Consider the following 22,219-nt stretch of genomic DNA (forward strand, 5'->3'; position numbering starts at 1 on the left):
GATGATGCAGATAAATCCATTTCAAGAAAAAGCTCTCCTTTAGCAAAGATCCACAGAAGGGATTCTCCCTCAAATAACTGAAAAATTGTGTACATGGAGGGAGGAGGGGAAAAGCCCTTTAGCTTTTATTACATTTCTAAGGTGTATAAGACCCAAAGAGAAAGAACAATTGCTCCTGGATCTGTTTAACTCTTTAAAAAGAAAGAAAAGAAAAGAAAAGGAAAGGAAAAGAAACAAAAAAAAAAAAAAAAAAGAAAGAAAGAAAGAAAGAAAGAAAGAAAAGAAGGAAGGAAGGAAGAAAAAAAAAACTGTTGCTAGTAGAAATCACAATTTCAATGAAACATCTTCATTTGCTTCAAAGTCTCAAACAAAAATCATCTTGGAGGAAAGCAAGTCTTATTATAAAAGCGTTAATTAAATTAGTCAGACTCCATGAACAGAGTGTAAACCTATGATTCATTTTCTTTTTCTGTCACTGCAAAGACACCAAATGCATTATTGCCTCAAAGGGGAAAAAAAGATTCCTGAATGATCATTTATCTTTTTTTTTTAATTTTATTTTATTTGAGAGAGAGAGAGAGTGAAAGAGAGAGCACAAGAGGGGGTAGGGTCAGAGGGAGAGGCAGACTCCCCACCGAGCAGGGAGCCTGATGCGGGACTCAATCCCGGGACTCCAGGATCATGACCTGAGCCGAAGGCAGCCGCCCAACGAACTGAGCCACCCAGGCGCCCCTGATCATTTATCTTTTAAATGGAGTTGTGTATGGGAAAAGTCAAGTTCCTTGATTAAAAATTGATAATCTGTATATACTAGCTTTCCTACTCTTAGACGCTGATCTTACATTGTGGAATGCACACATTTCTCTTGAGTCCGCAATTATACAATTGCATCAAAACTGTCCAAAGCCCCAGTGCTACTTTGTGAAACTTTATTTTACTTTAATCAGTTATTCTAGCCAACTGCAGAAAGACCTTAGGAGCCAATATTTAGCAGCAAGTAAGTTCTCAAATGGAAAGCAATGTGAACATTTCTTTAACACTTTTTTTTTTCCTTTTAACTTTTTAGTTGGGCTGTGATCTTTGCTAGAAACAGTTAAAATAATAGTATCTAGATTTTGAAGGAATGTTACTTTGAAATAATATTTCTTGTACAAATTATTGAATGAGCAACAATTCTATTACACTTAATTCCCACCATAAGTAGATCCCCTTTATAATGAAAAGTATGCCATTCTTGTATAAACATAAAATAACGCTTCATTACGCTATTATCTCCCACATTCTATTTGTTATCTTAATGACAGTATAATGCTATTACATTGCAATGTGTTACACAGAAGAACACTAGGAGTAGAATCCAGACTTCTAAATTATGATATACCAAGAAATACGTATGTGTATCTGTTTATGTGTGTGTATATATTTTTACATATGCATATAAACATATATGCATATACACACATACACATAAAAAATTCAAATATTAAATTAGAAAATTTTAAAATTTAAATGCATAGTATTAGGAAAAACTCTTGTGTTTATGTTTATTCTATAGAAAGTTAAAAAGGACTTAACAATCATCAATTCAGTTTGGTCCATATAAGACAAGCCAACCTTAGGTTTCTTCTCTGTGTCTGTCTTTTTCAGAATAAATTTGCAAATATTATGGTGGCATATAAAATAGAGAGCTTAATGACTATTTAAAATTTTTTTTTTTTTTTTTTTTTAGATTTTATTTATTTATTTGTCAGAGAGAGAGCACAAGCAGGGGGAGCGGCAGGCAGAGAGAGAAGCAGGCTCCTGCTGAGCAGGGAGCCTGATGGGGAACTCAATCCCAGGACCCTGGGATCTTGACCTGAGCTGAAGGCAGAAGCTTAACCGACAGAGCCACCCAGGTGTCCAGAAAAAAAAAAAAAATCTCTTAAGTAACTAAAGATTAATAACTAATTGATTAACATTAACTAATTCCTTGAATTATACTCATTCAATCATATTTCAAAACAATGTGTAAAAAAAAAAAGGTGTTGATGTTTTAAAACCCAAAGTAGTGTCTTAAAACACAAATGTATAAAATGAATTTAGTAGTTCTATTTGACATAGTAATTCATAACACTATGGTACTGAAATTTGCAAAAGAAAGTTTACTTAAATTCAAATTGCATTATAATCAGAGGGATTAAATTTTGCTTTAAACAAATTCCAAGTTTTTAGTGTTCACTACTCCATTTACTTTCTTTCAACACTGATTGAATACCTACTATGTATCAAAGAGATATACAAAGAAGAATAAGACAGGCTCCCTATGTAGAAAAAGCTCAGGATACTATGGGGAAACATTTAATAAACATGCAATTACTAAATGATGTGATGAGGGCCATGGTAGAGGTGTGTATGAGGTGCTGGGAGAGATTGACAGAGGCTGCTACCAATGCTTCAATGGGAGATAAGGTCAATGTATGCTAACAATCAGTGCACACAATTTAATAAATGGAACAAATAAAATGAACTGTCTTAAGGCAATGACACTTCAGGATTCTTAACAGAGGTGCAAGGTACAGAAAGTATAGAAAATCAGAAAACATATATTTAGTACATGTTTCTTTTAATCCAATTACTTTAGACAAGTAACTGAACTTCTTGGATTGGCTCCAAGAAAAGCCTCTTTTACAATGGATGCTACTCTATTACAAACCACATTCCACTCTATTTTATCATAAAACATATTTTACCAGCTAGATACTATTTATAGAGATTTGAAAAACCACATGAATCCTTATAGAAATGGGGGAAAAGTAAAAAAAAAAAAAAAGGTAAGCACAGTTTTTTGACAAATGGCCACCCTTCCTGTCATTCACTTGTGGTTATTACGTACAAGGCAAAGAAGAATGAAACAGGATGTGATTGCTGGAAACAAAAATGAAAATAGATTTTAAGACAATATTTTTCCTGAAAACCAGTTGATGGCTCTGATGTGGGGTGTGGAACCCTATTAAAGCTTCCTACATAAGTTCTTTCTGATGGAAATGAGGTGAGGATTTCTACCCCTGTGGAGGTCTAATTTCCTCATGGGCTTGGGGCCAAAGGGGCAGTGGCCACTGGGGCATCAGACATGGAATAGGTATCACTGAAATCTCAGTAGGCATCCAAAGGAAATTCATCCAGGTATATCAGAAGTAGAATTGAAGCAGTGGCCAGTGAGCAAGGCAGGGAGAAGAAGAAAAAGCAAAGATTGTTTCTATCATCACAAAGAATGGAATTCCTGCCCATCTCAGTTTTCGGTCATTTGGCTGTTCCCCAGATGCATGCATACTTCTGAGAAACAGCAAGATAGTGATCTAGTGTGGGAAGTCAAAGGAGATTTCAGGGGGAGGGAAAGATTCCCGTCAAGCCTCTGGCCACATCCAGGGCTTCCCTTTTAATGAGTTAATATGAACATCAAACCAAGTGCTGAATCAATGAATTCACCTACTTAATTTCGTAGTTAATTAGTGGAAGCAAGTCTGAAATGAAGTGCTTACCCTGCAGAATAGCCACACACACACACCAGAACGCAACTCCGATGTGGGAGACTTGGCTAGACATAGATAGAAGAGGAAAGAAATATATTTGACAAGTGTGATGAAAAAAAAAAAAAAAAAGGCCAGAGGAGGGCAAGATGTGCAGAAAGGAAATAAGCCATCGGGAATAACTGAGAAGGAGAACAAGGAAAATGCATTTTCACTCTCTCTGGCAAATATAGTCCTGAACCCTGCAAATAGTCTGTGAAATGTCTTCAACTTCAGAAAGAGAGAGCTAAAAGGAACACTGCAGAGCATCTAAATCAAAAGTCTTCATTTTCCAGATACAAAAGCCTTAGAGAGGGAAGATAACCTGCTTAGAGTCCTATGGCCAGAAAGTAGCAAGTAGCAGAATCAGCACTAGCCAGTTACAGTTGACAATGGCATTCAGCAGTGGGAAAGAGCCATCATCGAAATGCTACAGTGATATGGACTCACGTTTTCTATTTTACCCACAACCACCTGTGCAAAGTTTTTCCCAGTACTCTAGTGTTTGTATCTTATTGCAGTGTCCTAGCCTATTGAACCATTGAAGTTAATGACAGACATGGAGGTCATGTGTTATAAACATATGAGTACTCAAAAAACACTTATCTTGCCAAGTGACGACATTAGGAGAAAAAATTTTAAACACCATATATATATCATAAACATTCAACTTAAAAAAAAAAAAAAAAGGACATTTTGACCCTAACAAAATGACAAAGGAAAAAAGATAAAGGTCAGCTTTTTGAATCATGTAAATTTACTTCTGTGAAAAACTCAATGGCATTTTGCTCCTTTCCCCCTATTTGTTGTTGCAAACTTCCTCATGACACTTTCCCATTTTGTGGATTAGCTTCAGGAAACAATGCTATATATTTGAATAATATGCAAACACAGGCAGGAGATTTAAAACATTAAGAGTTGCAACTTCATTATGCTCTTGTAACTGTCACAGAACAGGAAGTTGGAAAAAGAAACATCTTGTACACATGAACATGCCCCTTGGGAAATCCATCTGCCATGTCAGCACTATGGAAAAACAGAAGCAAGGTAGCCCTCTAAAGAAGATAAGCACGCCTTTGCCCACAGAAGCATATTGCTTTGACGAGGGAGCTCCACATCCCTGCTAACCAAACAGCCGTGGGAAACCTAGAGCTCTGAATTACTGCTCTCTGAATATCAGCTTTCTTAAGGGATCCTACAGGAAACTCAGCCAAACAGAGCTCTTCTTATTGCAAAGATGATATGCTGCGAGGTGGGTGCCCCTAATAGAGAAGGTTGCCTAGCCCCAAGTAGAGTCTATGAGGCCATCTACTAGGAAAAATAATGAGAAACTAATGAAAAACAAAGCAATGCTTTTTTTTTTTTTAAGATCAGCAGTTGGAAGCTTATGAAGCAGATTTTTTCTATTATGAAGATGCATTGAGTATCTCCTCCTATGTAAGGCATGGAGGCGAGGACACAGAGGTGCAAGTCAAGGGGCTGACCTCAGGAAGCCTTCACTCTAGGTGGGGAAACAAATAATAGGCACACAGAGCAATCGCCTGTACAAAGCAGTAAATAGGAAATGAAAACAATATGGTATAGCTAAGAAATACACACTGAAATTGAGAGAAGAGCTGAGAGAGAGAGAGAAAGAGAGGCCCTCTGGAACAGCTCCAGATTTAGGGGTCTGGCATTTATTTTACAAGTGAGGGTTTGCTAGGAAGAGAACATCAATGTCTTCGGAAGATAAATAACTGGTGATAAAGGTGGATGGGGAGGAGAAGGGCAAATCAGGGCATGATTACAGTTATCTGGGACTGAGAAGTGCTAAAAGCCTGAGTTAGGGTTGGAAAGGGGCATATTCTAGAGACAACATGAGGCAAGTACCACTCTGTCTCGCCAGCCCCAAGGGACGGAAAGGAGTGTTCAGACATCATAAAATAGCGAAAAGCACCAAGCCTCTTCTGTTTGTTTTTAAAAAGTATTCGATTTGGGGATAAGAAGCCACAACTGATATTAAAGTCACTTCATATTCTTTAAACAGCAGATAGTGGGTCAAATATACAGTAGGCAACAAGGAGAATAATTCTCAGATGTCCAACCATGCCCTGAAGCCACAGCTTACTGCCCTGTAGGTCGTTCTTTCTCTCCTCCCTTGAATCATAGAGAAAGATGAATGGCACATGGCTCTAAGAGGCCTCTCAGGAGTCAGGTGGGAATTCAGAACGTGAAGATAAACTGGTGGGGATTATGTGCATGTGTGTTTATGTGTGTGTGCAAGGGTTTGGGTCCATAAATCCTGCACCTGCAGTGTGTGTGTCTACTTTCTATGCTGTTGTAGTGTCGGTCTCATCAGCAGAATAAAGTGTGATAGAGGAATGAGTAAGGAAATTGGTTTGGGGCACTGCCTCCTAACTGGCCCAATGCCTGGATAAGCTGAGGACAGCAATTTTGTTTAGCAGCTCCTTGGGACAGGCAGCAAAAACAGTGTCCCAGAGCTCTCTCCCCTTCAGCGTCTCCCACCTACCATGCTGGTCTGAGAGAGTCAAGAGTCTTAGGGACTCTGGAGGAAAGGGCCCAATCTCCCCTTTCTACATATGAGGAGGATGTCTTCTGATGGTTACAAATGAGACAAGAAATACGTACCATGGCCGTACGCAGCTAGGTACGTGACTAGTGGTATCATCCCATCTTCAGGAAGAAGGCCCACCAACCGCTCGTATCTGTTGAGATATTCAAAGTTGCCGGGGACCACTGGGGTAAGAAATGTTTCCTCACTCTTCCCAACATCAGACAAACAACAAGGCCTCCTAAAACACCCATGTGGTTTACTTGAGGTGATCTCAAATGGTTGATATATTTAAAACAAAAGGTGCAGGCAAAGTTTTACTTTCAAAAATCCAGAGTCGTGGCTTGGCAGGGCTGACCAGAATTTCAAAGTGGAGCTGTCATTTATTAGCTCTGTGACAAAGGTATGTCAACTGAACCTATCCAAACTTCTCTTTACTCATATCTAAAAAAAAAAAAAAAATACTTATTTACTTATGGATTCCATGTCATTACAAAGGTGAAGCATTTGGAACAGTGCCTATACACAGCAATAGGTCAATAAATGTCACCTTTATTGGCATTTTTGTATTGTTATTATTATTAATATTATTATTATTGTGGTTTTGTTAAGGATACAATGAGATAAAATATGAAAATAACCCACTACAATTTCTACCATATAAATGGCGGTCAATAAACTGGTATCTTCTTCACTGTTGTAAATTTCTTTTTTTTTTTTTTTTTAAAGATTTTATTTATTTGCCAGAGAGAGAGAGGCAGGCAGAGGAGAAGCAGGCTCCTCCCTGAGCAGGGAGCCCAATGCGGGACTCAATCCCAGGACCCTGGTTCATGACCTGAGCTGAAGGCAGACACTCAACCGACTGAGCCACCCAGGCGCCCCTTCACTGTTGTAAATTTCTAGGCACAACGTACTCTACCAGCACTCTGCTCTCCAACAGCTCTTATGAGAATCATTTAGACTTGCTTGGATTCTCAATTCAGAGCATGCCACTATGTAGGTATGAATACAGTGTCCACAGTATGTACAATACAGTACACACAGAGTGAAGACTACAAAAGAGATAGTTCCCAGTCCTTGAACTTGATGAGCCATCATATGCTTTGAATAGATGGTATTGACAAATATTTGTATCGAAAGCCCAGATCAGCATTTCTTCTCCTTGCTATTAAGGAGCAAAGGACATTGTGCCATATTACCTGGATTACTATTTTTGGGTAGGCAGAATGGAGAGTTCAGGGATGGACTATGTCACTACTGAGCTCTTTGTAGTGACAAATTAGATGAAATCAAAGCTGGATAGAAGCACAGCCTTGGCTGGTGCAGGTGACCAGGATCATGGGTGTTTGAAGCAGTTTAAAGGACCTCTACCAATGACTTGCTATTGCCTGAAGAGGATTCTTTTGTTTTTGCTTTTGTTTCCACACTTCCAGGAAAGCATGTAAACTCCCATTCAAACCCAAGAACCTGTTCCTAACACATGAAAGGAGTAATGCAAAAATAGCATGAAGGCAGATGAAGTTGTTCCTCTGAAAAATTGATAGCTACAGCCAGATGATTTTCAGGAAGAACAAAACTCCTTAGGTCGTTATTAAAACTGCGATACCAAATACAAATGTAGTATCACAGAGAAGTATGAACAAAATTAACCCTTGTGGCAAGTTACAATGTGAAGTATAACAACTCATTCTTCCCACTCTCCACCATTGGACCTATGGTATTTATCTGTGATTATCTCTCTAGCACCTAATTCCCCTTGTCTCTTGATAGCTTCTGAATTCCATTTGCATATGTATTTAACTGTCAGCTCCATTCCCTTGAAGCCAGTGATGGGTCAATGAGTGGGCATATAACCTAAGCCAGTCCAGTTAGCTTAGATCTCAGGTTGTCTTAAGGAAATTGTGCAACCAAAGTGTAAATCTTTCTTTGGTGGATGAGTTAGGGAATGCACAACAATGCTCTAAGGGTGAAAATGGCCCGTGGAAGAAGGCTGAGCTATGAGAATTACAGAGAAAATAGACCAGGAGTCCCTATGACATTATTAGTATCTGGATCAAGCCATACCTGAACTCGATGTACTGTAGGACTTTTCAATTGTATATGCCAATAAATACTCTTATTTTTGCTTAACTTAGCTAGCATTATTTCTTCTTATTTCCAATCTAAGGCATCATAACTGACACAAAGCCCAAGAGATCAATCCCACAAAAACAAACACAAAAATCCTAATATGGATAGATGAAAATCATCTATCCAGAATGAATGCAACAGAAGTTTATTTCAATCATTCTATCTATTCTGCTTTCCAAGCTGACTTATACCAAAAATATCAGAAACTTCACCATTTCAAATTCAGAACCTCATCTTCAAAAACTGCTTTTCCTTTTTCATTAAACAATCTGCCCTTAATTATTTTTAATATTGTGCTGCCTGAGGCATGTGCCTTATGACTATTTCATAATATTGTTATGTAAAAGTAACTCTCATATTTTCACAAATAATGGCTTGAATGTTTTTCATTGCAAATGTTCTGCTTCAAGTTTGGCATACATTATTTCAAGTATAATTCACAAGTCTGTACTATATTTATTCCCATGTTGCAGATGAGAAAGTTGAGTTTCAAAAGAGTTAATTACCAAAAGTCCCAGATCTAAGAAGTAAGAGGGCTCAATTTGATTTGGCTTCCCACATCTATGCTTTTATATCAACCACCTTGTAGAATCATCAGATGTTCTAGATAAGAGATATTCAGAGTGACTGACAGCACTCAGCATATGGCAGCTCTGAGGGCTACGGATGGGGCTATGCATTGGGAGATAAAATTTGATTCTAAAACCTCTAGTAGGTGAATCTGAGAGAAAGCAAAAAGTACCTCTGTATGCAATAACACAAAGGGCTCTGATAACTTATTTGGCTCTGAACTACCCATCTTCTGTTTCAGGTGGGCATCGGGGTGTATTTGCAGGAAAGCCTATCAAACAGCTTTGATGCCATCCCTGGAGAAAAGAGAGGGAACTTCTGGGCGCCAGTCAGCACTGCAGCCTCAAACCCATCCGTGGGGCTCAAATCCTTCACACTTCCTCTCTGCAAACACCTACGGGATGTGTTGCGCCTCATCCCTGGCCAGACGGAGAGGCCCAGAGGCGCCTTACAATGAACAGTAGACAGAGAGCGATGGGACTGGAGCCTTTAACACAGACAGAGCCTCTGTCCCTTCTTGGCTGCAGCAGGGATGGACCTGAAGTGATGGCGCTGTGCCGGCAAAGCACTTTGGCACATGCCGGGATATGAAAGGCTCTAATGAGACCCATTTCACAATTCACTGGCCACGTGCATTAAGCAGGCAAGGATTTCTTCCTCACATCCCTGCAGTATATCCTACGGCCCAGGTCTGCAGGCGACAGGGTCCCCCACCACCCAGGAAACCAGATCTCTCACCATTCCCCCTACTTCTCTTCCTTTGGCAGTAAAAGAAGCTAAAGGAGAGGGAGCAGCCTGGCTTTAAAGAGACAGGAGGCATTTCCAACTGCAGATCTCTGCTGGGGTCTACAGGAACCTTCCAGAGACCTGCAATGCATGCTAATCCTCCCACTGGTTAAGAGAGTGGGCTCCTTCATAGTAAAGTCATTGTTCTTTCTAATTGTCAGAGACTGCTGCTCTGCACTTGCCTGGAGCGATCCAATTAACATATCACCACAACACCAACCATTATAATATGTTCTATGTCCTACCAACAGGGAAAGCCCCAACCCTGCTTCCATCCACAGCTTCCGTCTAATTAGGTCTTTAATGCGTAAACAGACGGGGGAAAACAGAAACCCGGATAGAAGGTTGTATGTCTGACTCCCTTTCTGCCTAAAAGCAACCTCGTGGAGTTGGAATATTTTTGCTGTTAATGGAGAACAGTTGAGAAAGTGAGAACAAAAGAAAGGACGGGCGGGAGGAGGGAGGTGGAGGAGATAAGGACCAAGGATGGAGGAGATAGGGAGGGATGAAGGGAGGATGAGGAGAGGAAAGGCTGTTTGCTGCTTTGGGGAATTGAAAAACATGTAACTTCTGCTGGAGACTATCGCCATGGCAACGTTCAAACAATACAGAGAAAGCCTTCATAGTTCCATTCTTGCCTTCCTGAACACCACTGTGTAGATGTTAACTCTTTTAGGGTGGCTTCTGACGTTCTGCCTTTTCAGTTCGAGGAAAGCAGAGTCCCCTGGCTTAGTTCCCATCGTGCAGTTGAATTCATTCACCCACACACATGCTCTGGTCCCTGTCCAGGTGAGTCTCTCCAGAGATCAGCTAACTAAACTCTCAGCATTCTCTCTGCTCAGATCAGAACAGCCAGGATCAGAGTAATCTCAATCAATCTCTCCGGCTCCCTCTCCCTTCCCTCGTCCCACCCACCCACCTCCTTTTCACCTGAGGTTGTAAAATCAGCACAATCTGAGATCTGGCTCAGATTCAGCTGTAAACCTTTCCATTGTAAATCATTTCATTTTAAACCATTCATGTCTACATTTTCAAATGCCATGCACCTTTTTTAACCACCTCCCTCCTCATACTTAGTTACTCAAGTTCTTACTATCAAATCATTGGTTCAAGAAAATCTGTCTATTGTCCTGAGAATAGTACTACATTTCTTAGACTCAAAAACCCTATAAAAGGATCAGCTGTATCAACAACAGGCTATGTATTAAAACATCACAAATCAATCAACTTGTTCTAAGGCAGGGCCACATCACAATAACAGATGATTTTAATAATGAGAACAGTATTAGTCATAAGAAAAAGACCTTACTGTTTTTTAATCTGAGAAACCCATCGCCATCCCAGATATCCACCTTAACAACAAATAAGGAAATACAATGAAATGGCTAAATTCTCCCATTTTCCAGACAGTGACTTGGCCAAAATTGATTGGATAAAACAAACAAATGGACCCCTCCAAGAAAACTGTTGTCTCAGCAGTTTATAATCTGGCAAGAACCAGAGGCCAAATACAGCACTTATCCTCTAAAGAAACCTTTCCTTGCACATCACTCCACCTCCCCACCACCACATACACCAGAACCTGATACTTCATCACAAAGAGTGTAGTTAACAGAGAATATTGCTTTGGAAATTCTGGGACCAAAATGTTGAGAGGATTCAAAGGGATAGCTAGATTTAAAAAGCACTGCGAAGCACTACAATTAATACTCTCTTATTTACTATTATTAGAGATTAACAATAGTAAGCTCTAAACTGGGGTGGGGGCGGAAACTAGGACTGGAAGAAAAACTAAAAAAAAAAAAAAGACTAAAGGTAAAGGAAATGTTCTAATTCAACATATTCAAGCCCTTTATTTACATTCAAAGATTGAAGAATAAAATAAAACCATAATTAATGTCTTACCATTTAACATTTAAAAAAAAAATCTAATCCAGTGTCTTCTGCTGTTTCTTATGAGAGAAAGGAGGCAGTGACCAGGAAGCATGATGCCAAAGCATCTCCTGAGATGAACCAGGCTCCATAAAATCAGCTGTCCACATGTTGTAAAAAGTGACTACAACTCAACAAATTTTTCAATCCAGGCATTTTTACTAAAGAGACCATCTTTTTTATTCTTCCACTGCATGAGTCCATCTTTGGGCAATATTCAAAATTAAAAGACATAGTCTCTTTCCAATAGTCATTCATGAGTAAAAAGGCCCACTTCATGTAACCCTACAGCTTGTGTGGTGTCTAGCTTCAAGGCGCACCTTCCTTTTTGTAAGTAATATTCTTTGCGAACAGGGCCATCCAGGAGTCTGCACTGCAAAGCCTGCAGTGAGCCTACGATTAGCAGCTACAAATTAGAGCCTAAAATTCATGCTAAAATATATTTATAGAACTATTTTCAAAACTGGTATCCTCAAAGACAGCTATTACCAATATTTCAAAAAGCTGATTCAAAATCATGCCTGTACTCAAATAATTGCATACTGTAATTAAAACTCCTTTTCTTTTAGTTCAGTTTATATCAGGTCATGGCAAAAATGTTTATGTGGGTTATTTAGAGAGTGGTGATTGGCAAGTATATGTTTCAATTAGGAAAAATGGAGAAACAAATTGCAAGGTATTTACTGGTCAAAGTATTTCTGAAACATTGGTCCCTAAGAAGGAAAAAAAAAAATGTATCCTAATGGTGAAAATATTGGAAAATAATGGCCTTACACCATCAACCAAATTAAAGGAAACTCTTCACCTTAAAGATGTGTTAGATCAGTCCACGTAGTTATTGGCATTACCAAACTGAGAACTCCTGTGCAATACGTTAGTTAGATATGGGATATGACGAGTTAAGATGAGGTCCATAACTTAAAAAAAAGTCACCATCTAGTGGGTTTTAGCCAAGTAAACAGTTGTTATAACAGTGATAAAAGCTACTGGGGCACCTGGGTGGCTCAGTTGTTAAGCATCTGCCTTTGGCTTGGGTCATGATCCCTGAGTCCTGGGATCTAGCCCTGCATCGGGCTTCCTGCTCAGCGGGGAGTCTGCTTCTCCCTCTGCCCCTCACCCCACTCGTGCTCTCTCTCTCTCTTTCTCAAATAAGTAAGTAAATAAATAAATAAAATCTTTAAAAAAAAAAGCTAATACAGATCTATTAACAAAATGCTGATGTAAAGAAGAGAAGGGGAACTCAGTGGGCCTAGGGAAGCTGGGAAACGTTTTTCCAGAGGCAGTAACTTGCTCTGAGACTTGAAGTATGGGTATATCCTAGAAACATGGATTAGGTCTCACAGTGTGAGCCAAAACTAGCCTAGAGTATCTCTAGAGGAATAAAATATTCAGTATGGCAGGAGGACAAGAGAGGCATGAATAGGCTGGCCAGACTGTATTATCAAGAGTAGAATTTTGATTTTATTCTATAAATGCATTTATAGAATCTAGAAGGGGCTGTCCAGCTTTATTTCTTAGGATAATCCTTTTAAAGGAAGAATGAATAATGGACTACACCGGAGAAAAGTTGGCATCATCAGAAGACATCTAGGAGAGAAACAGTGGAATCTGAACTGAGTTTAAGACGGAGAATAGATTGATGAGTGATTTGATGAGTCACGGGATATGAGGGAAGTGAAAGAGATATAGATATCATTTGAAACTGAAAATATATAGGCTTCTGGGGGGCAAATAATCAGTTACAGTTGGCATATTAAGTTTGTAAGGTCCACAGGAGACCCAGATATGTGAGTAGGAGCTTTCTGGCAATGGAGATTTACTAGCCACAGGGTGGTTGAGGCCAAGGATTTCAGTGTCATCTCTCAAAATAAGCCCAGTTGACATGTCTTAAGAATGCAGAGAGAGAGAATAGAATAAATTCAAAGGGGGAAGCCTTCAACATTTAAGGAGTGAACAGGAGGACTGGAGGAGGAGGAAGTGAAATTAATAAAGGAAGGGACGGTGAGCAGCACCTTAAACCTCTGGAAGGGTTTCAGAAAGCCAGAGGCCATACTGGTATCGAGTGCTGCAGACGGATTAACCGTGATGAGACCTGAGATCAGGCATTAGGTGCCCACCATTAGGAGCGCCTCTAGTTCATATGACATTGTAACTAATAAACACCAAACACTATTAGCGTTGACCTTATTTCTCATACAACTTTGAATTTCCAGGTGATCTCACAGCATTTTGTAAAGCTTTTCTGCTAGTGTGTTGAGTGAGTTAGCGCGATTTTCCCCCAGTGTTTCTTAGTTGTCCCTTTCTCACTTAGGGGCACACTTGGATATAGTTGAAGACTGACAAAGATATGCAACATACATGTGACCTAAGCATCTCAGTATAACTTTTGTTCCAAGAAATAGGGAAAGGGGAGACTGTAGCCATCTCAGTCTCAATTAAAATATTCAGACTGAGTACTAGGCTAGATGATGGTGAACTGGAGTGTTTATTTGTTACCAAGTGAAAAAGTTTGAATTTACTGATTCTCATCTCAGGTTCTAAAGTCAGAAGAAATGTAGCTTCTACTTCTAGGTCCACTGATTAGTTGCTATATGACCTTGGACAAATTACTTAAGCTCTTTTTGTTTCAGTTCCCTAGGTGAGAATTAAACAGAAAAATACATAATTTTGACATAGTGCCTGGTGCTTACCAAATGCTCAATAAATAAATGGTAGTTACTACTGCTATTAAGAAATTATACCCACAACTTCCTTAAGTGTTAAAAGCTTCCATAAGCATAGATATCTGCCATCAGCTCATGCCAAAGTTGAAATAAGTTAATTAATCTAACACAAGTTTTTCATCCTTTTAGACTTCATTATAAATATGATTGACACTGGAAAACATTATCAAAAATAATATTGCCAACTTTGATAGTAAAGTTGGCAAAAAATTCATTTACATACTCAGTATAAATATAAAGCAAAACACTCACAAGACTCTCAGTTAAATGTTCCCACATCTGTGAAAAATAACCAAGGATTTTAATGAAAAGGAAGTGAGCTAGCATTTATTGTATACTGATCATGTGCCAAACATGTAGACATCTCAGTGCTTCCAAAATAACTGCATAAAAAATTATTTCCATTTTTATAGTTGAGGAAACTGAGACATTGCTAGGTTAATTGCTACTTAGGATCCACCAGCTAACAGGTGTGAAACAAACTTAGAATGCAATGTTTCTCTATTTCAAATCGCTTTATATTTCCCCTACACACACTAGAGATTTCCTTCCCCTTTTTACCCTACATATCTGCCATTGTAACAGTGATTCTGCTTTTCTCCCAGAATACTATACTCCACATTTTAACAACTAGTATCTTGAGATCAGGGATTAATATTTTCAGTTCCTAGGAATCCTGAATCCCTAGGTAGTCAATTAGGAATTCAGAATCCTAAAATCTTAGCTTGAAGGCATCTTAGTTTTCACCTTTATTTAATAGAGGAGAATATAAGCCTGACCTAAGAGAGGTAAAATGACTTATACAAATTGTTACAGTGTGTTACTGGTAACATCAAGAGTAGGAAAAAAATACTGTAGCACCTAACTTTCAGACCTCAGCCTTTGCAACATAAGGAAGCCACTCAATAAGGGTTTAATATCTGTACACACACACACACACACACGTCAGTACACCCATTGACTCGTATTTCTCATCGAACCTCTACAGATTCCTGAAAGCCACGTTTCTTACATGTATTTGTGTTCCTGCCGGAAGGTGCAAACACGCAGATATATGTGCATTTGAGTTTTCTGGAGGGGATGTCTCAAACTAAATTCAATTAGTCATTCAAAGAATATTTACTGCATGCACACTGTCAAAAACTCTTCTGAGGTGCTGAGAACCTGCCAGAGAACAAATAAAATCCTTGCCATCAGAGTGTGACAAGCACACTGTCTGAGCCACAAGATTTGCCCAACCAAATTTCAACTGTCAAATTTACATTTCTCCAGAGAAATCATTTTGAAGAAAAGTAAGATGCAAGAGACTTTGATCCCTTTGGAGAGTCTTCCAAAAGACCATTTATAAATCATTAATTTTTTATATTTGTATTATAAAGTAATCTAAAGAAAGTTTACACAGACACAGAGTATATTTTCCACAGTTCACAAAGCATGTTTCAATCTTTCCTGAAGGAATAGCATTCACTAAAGTATATCCAGATATGTTTTTAAAGTGTAGGATCTTACCAAAACATAACAAATGAGCAAAAGGGGTGGGGGGAGAGAGACAGACCAAGAAACAGACTCTTAAATATAGAGAACAAACTGATGATTACCAGAGGGGGGGTTGGGGTGGGGGGGATGGGTGAAATAGGTGATCCGGATTAAGGAGGGCCCTTGTCATGATGAGCACCTGGTGATTAAATTAAAAACTAAAAAAAAATATATATATAGGATCTTACCAAAAATGATTGTACCTAATTACGCCAACCTCATTAATACATCTCTCCTTTTTAAAATCTATACCAACATGAATTTAGATAAACTGCTTCCTTTAACCAGACCATATCAGTTTATTTTTCATTTGCAAATTACGCATTACTTGAACTAAAATCATAGATGCTCAATTTAAATGTGCATGTATTGAATGCCTACTGTGCATAACATATGCAATCTGATTTCATCCTCATGGCACTCAGTTCTATCTGGTTGTTATCGCCCCTATTTTACAGATGAGCAAACAGACTCAGAGAGGTTAAATAGTGCATGTAACACACGTGACACAGTGGAAAGCTGAATATTCATATTCACTTATGGTGCCAGTGTCCAAGTTTACCAAATTTCTTAGTCACCTTTAAGGAGCACACAAAAAAGTAAAATCTATGAAATGGTAAGAACTTCCATAGATGATTTCCATCTCATCTCAAGATCAGTGAAAATGATTAGCTTTAGAATGCTTTTCCAAAATGAACACAGATTTCAAATTGTTTTCCTAACTGAAAAGCCACAGTATAAAATTCCAATGGGCAATCCCTCAGCCTGTCTTGTTATCATCCACAGATATGATATCAAGAATAACAATAATTAAAACAGTAGGACTCTTTTTCCCTCTAAGGAAGAACAGGTCTCCGGAAACATTGAGGAAATGGACAGAACACAGGGTTGCTGTTGTAGACAATGAAATTAGGAGCAATGACCATGACCGGCTGCCTCAGAAAACCCCTGGCAAGTTGGTGTTGGGAGATTAGCACATGCAACCTATAAGACAAGTATGTCTACATGAAATCTTGATTTCATAGACTCTATCAGGCCTTTATCCTATCACAAAAGAGGTTTAACCAACATAGGATTCCTTATATCTAGGAAGCCTATGCGTCCAAATTGTGAACTTGGGGGCCTTAATATTAGGAACGGAATTTTACACTATCTACTTTAAATTATATAATTACCTAGAAATCTGCCTCTATTTTGAGCATTCCAGAGCCAGACATTGTAACAGACAGCTAAAATTATACATTTAATATATAAGAGCTATCATATGCAACTTTTCGACCCATAGTACACACAATAGAATTATTTTTCCCCAAAATCTCTCTCAAGTGTTGTTTTTGCCGAGATTTATGTTTCTATACTTTAAGGAGAAAATCTTGATTTTTCGGCTTCTGGCTGGAAGCAGTATTTCCTATCTAAAATGATATCTTGCAGCCAATCTGTCCTGATAAGACATCAAAAGAAGAATCTGGCAACTCCTGTGAGGTCAGTTGCACATTCCCTAGTTTTTGAGCGTAGCCACTAGAACTGGTAAAGTGCTCAGCCAGCCTGTATTAATTCCCAGGAAGTTAATCCAAATTAATCCAAGAACAATCACAACAAACAGGCCTCCTTAGAGGGCCTATTATGCCTGGGGCTTTGCATAACATTACTTTTAATTCACAAAACCATTCTAATTTGTTGACATTCCCATTCCCATTATACAGATGAGGAGAAGATTGAGGGTCAGAGAAATTAAAGTTATTGCTCAAAGGGCACAGCAATTAAATCAGAGTGGGAAGATACTTGAAAAAGTAACTTCAGGGGCGCCTGGGTGGCTCAGTTGGTTAAACGACTGCCTTTAGCTCAGGTCATAGATCCTGGAGTCCCAGGATTGAGTCCTGCATTGGGCTCCCTGCTCAGCAGGGAGTCTGCTTCTCCCTCTGACCCCCCCCCCCTGTGCGCTCTCTCTCTCTCTCTCTCTCTCTCTCTCTCGTTCTCTCTCTCTCAAATAAATAAATACAATCTTAAAAAAAAAAAAAAAGTAACTTCAGAACTTGGAAAACCCAGCAGCTTTCTGGGCCTATGGCCCTCTGCAGAATCTGAGTATTCAACTACCTACTCACAAATATCACTCAAAGGGCACCAACCTTGGCCCTGAAATAAGCTGAAATGAGGTAACTTTCCTGCTCTTGCATGGTCAAAATTCTTTCATCAGTCCATGAGCAAGTTGCTTAGAATACCGGGCCAACCCTGAATGACAAACAAAAGGAGCTAAACCCCAAGCTGGGCAATGCGTCCCTAACTGTAGTGGAAGTGATTCACCAGCATGAAAAATGATGCCATCCTTAGATGCTCCATCATCTCTAGATCTGAAGAACATGTTTAAATGGAGGTGAGTGGGAGGACACATTTCAGCCCACAACTTCAAACATATCTCTACCCTCTTTCTCTCTCTCCTTCTCTCTATCCCCCACCCCCTTCCCTTCTTTCTTCTTTTTCTCAGAAAAGTTTGCATGTGTGCAAGTGTGGAGGGTACCGAGAGGAGCTGACAATGTTTAGGAGAGGAATGTACTTTCAGGTCTAACTGGAGTAGTAGTGAAGACATTTTGAATTCAAAAAGGAAAAAAAGAAAGAAAGAAAGAAAGAAAGAGACAGATCTCCACGGATTAACAGAAGCCAGGCTGACTGCAAGGCTGGGGGGTTTCCCACGTGATGTCCAGAGCTAAGCAGTAAAAACAAGTACTTTTTCCCCCCTCTTTTGTCACTTGTGCTAAGTTGCAACGTAACAGGAACTTGAGATAACTTGAATCAATTTATTATCGCAAGCAGTGACTTAACTGTGGTCATGTAAAAAACAAAATAAAAAAGCAAACAAACAAACAACCTGCAAGGAATTCTAAGATATGCAGAAGGCTACAAGGAGCTCAGGGGAGAAAAAAAAATCCTGCATGATTATTTTCATAGGTTGATAAATGTATTGCCTGATCTGTGTCCCAACAGGAAACATGTGGCCAGAAAAATAAATTAAAGAAGTGCTCAGCTGTAGGCTAGTTTAGTTAAGGAGTAATGAAAAGGATGAGAATAGATGATGTGAGTGTAAAAACAGACTCAGAGGCTTTTAGCAAGGGTGTTTCTGGTTTCTATTATCACCTCCCTAATATAAATCTAACTCCACGGTTCTTAATGCCTCTCCAGGGACCACCACTCACCAGGTTAAATGTGCCCAACACCAAGGAGGGATCCAGGAGATTTCGGCCTCTTATCTCCTTTGGGATATACCAGAGTTGGGGATCTTTTTTAAAAATATTTTTAGTAGTATTAAAACTAGGATTATCTGAGCTCTGCTATTAAAAAAAAAAAAAAAGTATTAGAAAGGATATGAATATTGTAGATGGGCTACTCCTGAGGTCCAGAGTGGTCAGAGTTTATGTCAAGCTTTCAGGACAGGTTCCTTCCTTAACCCTTCTAGGTAAAAATGGCAGCCGTGGGGACAGAAATAGCCACGCTAGATAGGGTTGATTCTTGTCCAGCTTGGATCCCAGACTGACTTTTGTCTGCTGTTTAAAGGCTTGTGAGTTACCTGTCTCCTAAGGTTTGGCCATTAAGCAGAGTTATAGCTTCTCTAGGCCTCAGTTTCCTTTTTTTATTGGCATTAGATCTCTGAGGAGTCTTCTGGCTCTAAAGTTATATGAGTCTATGATTCTGATAGAAGGCCCCAGAGAGGAATATTGAAGGATGAAGAGGGAGAGTTCTGTTAAAAGAAAAAAAAAAAAAAAAGCCAGCTCCATGACCCTGGAAGTGATGGGGGAGGAAGGAGATGGAAAGAGGGGTGATCCTACAGGCCCCCCAGGCTCTCTGAGCATTTTCAACCTTCTCTTATTGATCTTTATTGGCCTCTCTCTCCCAAGACAAAGCTGGCACATGAGAAACACTGGTGCTCAATACACAGACCTTTTCTTTAGCTCCTTATCTAAGTTACCACAGGACACCAGATTTCTGCCTTTTTCTCAAGAGTCCTGTCTTGATGATGTTGGGAAGATTTCTGGCAAAACCCAAGTCAACTGCCCAAGCCACCTTCAATCTCTGGACAGCCTTTCTGTTATCCAAAGAAGTGGTTAGTTTGAAGGGGGTGGGGTCGAAAAAGAAGTGGGTCCTCCTTCCCATTCTTAGCACAGGGGAGAACCTAGGTAATCTGAAGGCCACATTTGAGCATGTGTATGCAAGGAGATGGGGGAAAGTGCAGCCACCTCTCTCCACCACTTCCTCCCCCCGTGCCCACTCTCCCTCCCGCCACCCACCCACCCTCCAGAAGCCATCCTTCATCTGCTTGGTTTATTATCATATTTTTGTGTTAATACATTCTGTTGATCTGCAATGTCAGGTTGGATAATGAAATTTAAATTGGTCCCTTCGATTTCCAATGGCTAAACATTTGTGCATCTAACTCCAAGGCTGCCATGCAACTTAAACGCATTCCAGAGTGTCAATCACACAGCCACAGGCACCCCACACTGCAGCGGCTTTCTTGGGGAGATTTATTTTTTTCCTGGTACACATTTGCAAAGGCATTTGCCCAGGATGCAGACAACCTGCATCATTATAGCAAACCGGCCTATTGGTGAGCACAACCTGATGGAACAGAAGCCTGGGTCACCCTCTCCCTATTTTCTGGCCCCCAACAGCCAGGTCTTTAAGAATCCCACCGAAGGGGTGCAGGGATCAAGGAACCAGGAATGCTAAATTAATGGGTATTTTCTCCATCAATAAAAAAAGAAAATAAGAATCACTCACTGTATTTCAGACAGGTCACAGCAACATCCAGATGGAAATCCAGGTGGTTAAGAACAAGCGAAAACGCATGATCTTGACACCAAAAAGAAAAAAAAAAGGTGGGGGGGGGAGGTTGATGAAGAAAAATCCAACTGCAATTATCCATCAATTTTAGTCAACATAGGCACAAATCCAACTGTGCTCTCTGCTGGTTTCTCTCCCCCAATCAATGCCTCATTCTGCCGCGGTCAACTTCTCCGAAATTTCTTTGCAGATGTATTATTAATTCCCTCTCCTCTTGTGGGAAATTCAAAAAGGAAAGAAAACACCACCATAGCAGGTCTTTACTTTCCTAAAAAAAAAAAAAAAAGCCCCAAACTTTCAATTCCAAAAATATCTCCTTGGCTTACTTTCTCCTTTACAGAGAAAAAAGAGCATACTTTTTCTTTGTGGATCCTCCGTTCTCCATTTCCAATCATCCTTTTTTGGGGGGGGGGGGCAGCTGTTTTATTATTATTTATTTATGTCAGAACACACCGAGCCGCGTGGGTCTGACACGGGTTTATTTCATTTTTCAAGGCTCCCTGTGTGCACACATACACGTTTGTGTTAAGATCCAGGTCTCACAAGAAAAAGCTTCCTTCTTCGTTTTCTCTTGCACAATCAGTCTATCCACCGCGTTCGGTTCCAAGAGAGAGCTGCGTCCCGCATCCTTCATTTTTACAAGGCACCCGACAGCCACCGCCACCAAAAGAAGTCTCCGTTTGCATCGTTGATTCCTAACCCCTAACTCCCCCTTCGAAGGATTTGGGGCTCAACTCCCCCCACTCGCCAGCCTTCCGGCCGGCCCCTTCCCCGAATGTCTGATTAGATTGCTCATCACAACCCAGTGCGCAATCGGATTTTTGATTTCAGCCACCCGGCCAGCCACCTTCCCCTCTCCCTCCAAACTCCCTGTTACATCCTGCCTCCTTCCCTCCACCGCCTCTGCAATTTCATAATCTCACGTTAAATGGAGTGCGGGGGGCGGGGGCGGGGGCGGGGGCGGAGGTAGTGGAGGAAAATTTCAAGGCTCCGTCAGCTGTCAAGAAGAAAATCATTCCTCCCTCCCCCCCCCGCTACTTTTTCTTCTTCTTCTTCTTCTTTTTAAGGCTCGGGGTGGCTTTCGTTTCCTCTGTCCCCGCCCCCCCCCCGGGCACCGGGTCCAGATCCTCCAGGTGTTGCAGAACTCCGCGATCAGGGCCGGGATCACGGGGGAGACGCGTGACGCGGTCCCTCGCGGGTGGCCCCTGCCAGCCCCGGGGTCCCCTTCTCCTCCATCAGCGGGCAGCGCATCCGGGGGCGCCGCGGCGAAAGAAGTTCAAACTGGGCTTTTTATTTCGGATGGGGAAGGCGGAGTGAGGGGACCGACGGGGTGTTAGGCAAATTTAAAAATCATAATAAGGAAAGAAAGAGGAAAGTAGAAAATGGAACGAGGGAGGTTAAACATTAAAAAAAAAAAAAAAAAAAAATCCCTAATCGCTGGCTCCTCTCATCCTTCTCGAATGAAACTGCAGCTTTGGTCTCATTTCCAGCTGCGTCGGGTGCATTTAGGAGCCACAAGTTGGCCTCTCTTCGCGCAGACCTTCTCGACGCCGGCTGGTTCTCGGCGAGGAGACGCGTTCTCGGGAGCGCAGCTGCCCCGCGCCGTCCTCAGC

The 22,219-nt window shown here is 40.4% G+C and overlaps 1 protein-coding gene across 1 annotated transcript in view; it reads right to left on the bottom strand.

The window, feature by feature from the left end:
• The window catches only part of LRRC4C (leucine rich repeat containing 4C), a 157,508-nt gene extending 136,905 nt beyond the window's left edge, over positions 1–20,603 (bottom strand). The window contains exon 1 of the mRNA XM_035012594.1: positions 20,544–20,603. The gene's annotated coding sequence lies outside the window, so the exon portion shown is untranslated. The remainder of the gene's footprint in view (positions 1–20,543) is intronic.
• Positions 20,604–22,219: the final 1,616 nt, after the last annotated feature.

This window comes from Mirounga leonina, unplaced genomic scaffold (assembly GCF_011800145.1).
Source record: "Mirounga leonina isolate KUSES-001 unplaced genomic scaffold, KU_Mleo_1.0 Mir_166, whole genome shotgun sequence".
NCBI classification, from domain to species: domain Eukaryota; kingdom Metazoa; phylum Chordata; class Mammalia; order Carnivora; family Phocidae; genus Mirounga; species Mirounga leonina.